The sequence below is a fragment of the Pleurodeles waltl genome, chromosome 9 (genome assembly GCF_031143425.1).
Source record: "Pleurodeles waltl isolate 20211129_DDA chromosome 9, aPleWal1.hap1.20221129, whole genome shotgun sequence".
Taxonomy (NCBI): domain Eukaryota; kingdom Metazoa; phylum Chordata; class Amphibia; order Caudata; family Salamandridae; genus Pleurodeles; species Pleurodeles waltl.
In genome coordinates this window covers 36,889,830-36,895,829 of record NC_090448.1, presented here as the reverse complement: position 1 = coordinate 36,895,829, position 6,000 = coordinate 36,889,830, and the positions used below count along the sequence as shown (strand labels likewise).

The 6,000-nt window shown below is 44.8% G+C and overlaps 1 non-coding gene across 1 annotated transcript; it reads right to left on the bottom strand.

Moving 5' to 3' along the window:
* Window positions 1-4,879: 4,879 nt before the first annotated feature.
* TRNAR-CCG (transfer RNA arginine (anticodon CCG)) lies at window positions 4,880-4,952 on the bottom strand. The gene has a single exon. It is a non-coding gene; the product is annotated as a tRNA-Arg (tRNA).
* Between the last annotated feature and the right edge of the window lie 1,048 nt (window positions 4,953-6,000).

Sequence of the window (6,000 nt, the reverse complement as noted above, 5' to 3'; positions counted from 1 at the left end):
CTTTCATCTCTCAAGCAGGAGCATGTGAAAGGACACCAGTGGCCAATAGAACACCCTTGCGAAATAAAAACAAGTAGTTAAATAAATAATAAATGGAGGTGGCCGAGCCGTGCCGAACGTAAGAAAGGCGCAGCTGCCATATGTAAACATAAAACCCATCTGCCACCTTGCAATAATAAAAGGAACTGGAATGCCTTACGCACTCTCCAAAAACCTGGTACAACAGGGAGAAGGTGTGGTGCAAAGTCTCGAACTGCCGACTTTAGAATCAAGGACCGGTGTTTGAGTCACAGCGTCAGCTCAACATCACTTAATCTCCCCGTGCCACCAAAAAATGAATATGCCCTTCTGTAATGTAGCTGTTACTCATTAAAGGTCTCCAATACCTTCCAAGATTTAAAACAAGTACTTAACTAAAATCAACAAGTGAACCTCTGTTCTTGCTCAGCAGCCACACGCAATAGACTAGAGAACATTAACTAGGCAGCTTAGAGAGGTCGCAGAGAGCCCACAAAACCAAAGGTGACCAAGATAACAGCCTGATTTATAGCCTTGTTTACAGCTAAACTAAGATCAAGAATGCTATGAGAAGCTTCCCTGAACACAAACAGGGAACAACATAAAAAAGCAGTCCCCTAAAGACAAGATACACAGGACAAAGCATAATTATACAGTAGTTGGTGCCTGCTCCCAAAGAGAAAAAGGAGGGACTAATAGGCATGATTGACCACTATCAAAGGAACTATTTTTAAATGACACTGAAACCAGAAAATGAAATCTCTTTAAGCCCACATATAAGTATACTAAAGTATACAAGAGGCCGTACACTTACGCTCAACCTAAAAATGAACGAGCACGAATCAGATAAAGAGATAAGAAAACCTTTCATATTTCAGATGTACAAACATAAAGATCTAGAAAAGAGTTGGTGGCGCCCACAGGCAGATGGGGGGTGATTAACTGTAACATTGGCACTGCAGGGTCTGTGCAGGGGGTTCTGTGGGAACAGCAGTCGTGCTCGCAGCTCGTGGTGCTAAGAACCATGTCCCCTATGGTGGCTTGGGCTGCTGCTGGGACAACTTGCCTGCTGGTAAAGCCGCTTTAGGTAGGTCAACGGGCATCAGACAAATTTGCATCCATCCAGCTGGTGGTAGGTGCCGGAAGGCAGCTCCTTACATAAAACTCATAAAATGGTGGTGTTTGTAAAACAAAGACGGAACCTCTGAATATAATTTGATGAACGTAATTTTCTATAAATATCACAAGCTTGCATCTGGTCCTATTTTCCAGGGATATAAAACACAGATCCTCACACGACCCAAGTGGGACTTGAACCCACAATCCCAAGCTCTGGAGGCTGATGCTTTATCCATTAGGCCACTGGGCCAGTTGTGAAAAGTTTTGGTGCAGGACATCTCGTGTCAGGGGTCGTCAGAGGTAAAGTGACCAGTCACAGAGGCACCCTTTTTGGACCTTTTCAGTACATATCAGTTATCAGGTATCTTGTTCCAATTTGTCTAACCATGACTACAACTCCCAGAATGCACTACTTTAAATCAAAACATGAACTGGAAAAACTGTGTCCCTGTGACATTGAGCATCTGGTCATCCTAAGCAGAGGCTTCTGAAAGTGACAGATGATGTTAGCAGAGGACGAGTCCTATGGAAACCTGAAGTAGGTAGATGTGTGCATGGATGTTGTATTGCACAACCGCTGGCACCTCTTTTTAGACGGGTGTGATCATGCGGTCATGAAAATGCCCCCACTAACAGTAAAAGAGGGCCAATGCCTGAATAGGGTGACCTACTGTCCCACGCTGCATCTGGGGGGAGGCAGCCGAAAATTCCAAACGATAGGAGGGCTCACGCACAGCCATGCTATGAACATATCTTTGCATTAAAAGAAACCTACCCTACTGGCAGCTTTAGCTGTCTCGTCAGCCGAATGGAATAATTTTAGAAAAAAAAATCCCCCTAAAAATACACACATGTATGCCGAGTGGCTTTATGCAATGCATGACACCTACAACTAGTTCTGGCGCTTATTCCAACAACACTTTGTACGGTTTCAACCTTTAAATTGAACCTGATATTTACAGAGCACTGTTTGCTATATGCTAACAATGCAGGGCTGGATGAAGATCCCATAAATGACAAGGCTTCTAGTGGCAGATATGAAGATGCCGGATCATAAATGGACCCCTAGGTGATGCCATCAGGGATAAGCCATGCAAGTTTATAATGAGATGAACAGATCCACCGTAACCAGAAAGAAAACAGACCAAAACAAACATGAGTATGAAGAAAAAGGCAAAGAAAGACTGTGGAAAACATTTAAGGGAAGATTTACGAGCCCCTAGTGCCTCCTTTCACCACATGATCATCATATTTTTTTTTACGCTCATGTGGCCCAACAAGGACAAAATCACAGCGCCAAATTTACAAAGTGGAACAATACATGCATTGCGCCACTTTGTAACCCTTTGCGACAGGCATAATGTGTGCAAAGGGGGCGCTCCCCATTAGAGGGGCCAAAAAAAGGACACCAAGAAATCTAGGAGATTTCTTTGCGTCATTTTTTGGCACTTTTAACCCCTGCTCAAAGCAGGCGCTAAAAGGAGGAACACCATTGTTTGCAATGGGTCTCAATGGGCTTTGCAGGATTAGCGTCAACATTTTTATTGCTAATCCTGCAAAGCTTAGAACTAGTGTAAATTTTTTTGATTCTAATTCCCTAACTATCGCCATGGTGGACCGTGTCTTAGATGGGGCTCATACATTGTAGCGTTAGGGGGGCGCTAAGGGGGGCAAGGAAAGTGGTGCTGCACTGGGTGCAGTGCCATTTTCCTTAAATCAGGCCCAAATGTCTTCAAAACATAGACATTATATAACAAACTCCTCTTTTCTATCAGTGCAGTTTTCTTCTCTTGTTCTTCTCTTCCATCGCATCTACTGCTGCAAGCGGATGCTCAGTAACAATACCGTCTTCCACTCACCAACCGATGGGTAGCCAAAAATGACTATTTTTTGTAACTACAGCAAACTGCGACCAGAGCAAGGCATTCAGGAGGATTCACAATGCCAAATGACTAGCTGAACCGGAGCAGGAGTGTATGGATGCTGGCTACGATAGCGACTCGTACCACCAACACTCACGCTTCTAATTCACAGACTAAGAAATCCCAAAGACCCAGTGCTCCTACTACATCCTTTTCGCTTCCAGCCTGCCATAAAGAACACCCCACTGGCTGCCTCACCCGTAGGATGTACATTCCGGTGTCCCATTGTCTGGAGGAAAGGGATGTAGAATGGACGGAACATCCGCAGTACAGCACGGGGCGACTATTCGTTCAATAATTTTTAGGGCATCGCCTAAGCTGGCAAGGGGGCGGTTCATAGGCCGAGAGATTGTCGGTTAGCGCCGTAGTTGTGCACATCGTTGGTGGGCAGAAGCTGCTCTGTACTGTTTGCAAACAAAGCCATATGAGGGGGGTAGGGTGGATGTGTGTGCTTGCTTGCCTCTTCAGATGATGTGGAGCAGACTGGAGTGAGGCCACAGGGATGGCCTTTCATCTCTCAAGCAGGAGCATGTGAAAGGACACCAGTGGCCCATAGAACACCCTTGCGAAATAAAAATAAGTAGTTAAATAAATAAGAAATGGAGTTGGCCGAGCCGTGCCGAACGTAAGAAAGGCGCGGCTGCCACATGTAAACATAAAACCCATCTGCCACCTTGCAATAATTAAAGGAACTGGAATGCCTTACGCACTCTCCAAAAACCTGGTACAACAGGGAGAAGGTGTGGTGCAAAGTCTAGAACTGCAGACTTTAGAATCAAGGACCGGGGTTTGAGTCACATCGTCAGCTCAACATCACTTAATCTCCCCGTGCCACCAAAAAATGAATATGCCCTTCTGTAATGTAGCTGTTACTCATTAAAGGTCTCCAATACCTTCCCAGAGTTAAAACAAGTACTTAACTAAAATCAACAAGTGAACCTCTGTTCTTGCTCAGCAGCCACACTCAATAGACTAGAGAAAATTAACTAGGCAACTTAGAGAGGGCGCAGAGAGCCCACAAAACCAAAGGTGACCAAGATAACAGCCTGATTTATAGCCTTGTTTACAGCTAAACTAAGATCAAGAATGCTTTGAGAAGCTTCCCTGAACACAAACAGGAAACAACATAAAAAAGCAGTCCCCTAAAGACAAGATAATCAGGACAAAGCATAATTATACAGTAGTTGGTGCCTGCTCCCAAAGAGACAAAGGAGGGACTAATAGGCATGATTGACCACTATCAAAGGAACTATTTTTAAATGACACTGAAACCAGAAAATGAAATCTCTTTAAGCCCACATATAAGTATACTAAAGTATACAAGAGGCCGTACACTTACGCTCAACCTAAAAATGAACGAGCACGAATCAGATAAAGAGATGAGAAAACCTTTCATATTTGAGATGCACAAACGTAAAGATCTAGAAAAGAGTGGGAGGCGCCCACAGGCAGGTGGGGGGTGATTAACTGTAACATTGGCACTACAGGGTCTGTGCAGGGGGTTCCGTGGGCACAGCAGTCGTGCTCGCAGCTCGTGGTGCTAAGAACCATGTCCCCTATGGTGCTTGGGCTGCTGCTGGGACAACTTGCCTGCTGGTAAAGCCCTTTTAGGTAGGTCAACGGGCATCAGACAAACTTGCATCCATCCAGCTGGTGGTAGGTGCCGGAAGGCAGCTCCTTACATAGAACTCATAAAATGGTGGCGTTCATACAACAAAGACGGACCCTCTGAAGATAATTTGATGAACGTAATTTTCTATAAATATCACAAGCTTGCATCTGGTCCTATTTTCCAGGGATATAAAAAACAGCTCTTCACGCGACCCAGGTGGTACTTGAACCCACAATCCCCAGCTCCGGAGGCTGACGCCTTATCCATTAGGCCACTGGGCCAGTTGTGAAAGTTTTTGGTGCAGGACATCTCGTGTCAGGGGTCGTCAGAGATAAAGTGACCAGTCACAGAGGCATCCTTTCTGGACTTTGTCAGTACATATCAGTTATCAGGTATCTTGTTCCAATTTGTCTAACCATGACTACAACTCCCAGAACGCACTACTTTAAATCAAAACATGAACTGGAAAAGCCGTGTCCCTGTGACATTGAGCCTCTGGTCATCCTAAGCAGAGGCTTCTGAAAGTGACAGATGATGTCAGCAGAGGACGAGTCCTATGGAAACATGAAGTAGCTAGATGTGTGCATGGATGTCGTATTGCACAACCGCTGGCACCTCTTTTTAGACGGGTGTGATCATGTGGTCATGAAAATGCCCCCACTAACAGTAAAAGAGGGCCAATGCCTGAAGAGGGTGACCTACTGTCCCATGCTGTATCTGGGGGGAGGCAGCCGAAAATACCAAAGGATAAGAGGGTTCACGCACAGCCATGCTATGAACATATCTTTGCATTAAAAGAAACCTACCATACTGGCAGCTTTAGCTGTCTCGTCAGCCGAATGCAATAATTTTAGAAAAAAAAATCCCCCTAAAAATACTCACATGTATGCCGAGTGGCTTTATGCAATGCATGACACCTACACTAGTTCTGGCGCTTATTCCAACTGCACTTTGTACGGTTTTAACCTTAAAATTGAAGCTGATATTCACAGAGCACTGTTTGCTATGTGCTAACAATGCAGGGCTTGATGAAAGATCCCATAAATGACAAGGCTTCTAGTGGCAGATATGAAGATGCCGGATCATAAATGGACCCCTAGGTGATGCCATCAGGGATAAGCCATGCAAGTTTATAATGAGATGAACAGATCCACCGTAACCAGAAAGAAAACAGACCAAAACAAACATGAGTATGAAGAAAAAGGCAAGGAAAGACTGTGGAGAACATTTAAGGGAAGATTTACGAGCCCCTAGTGCCTCCTTTCACCACATGAGCATCATATTTTTTTTTACGCTCATGTGGCCCAACAAGGACAAAATCAGAGCGCC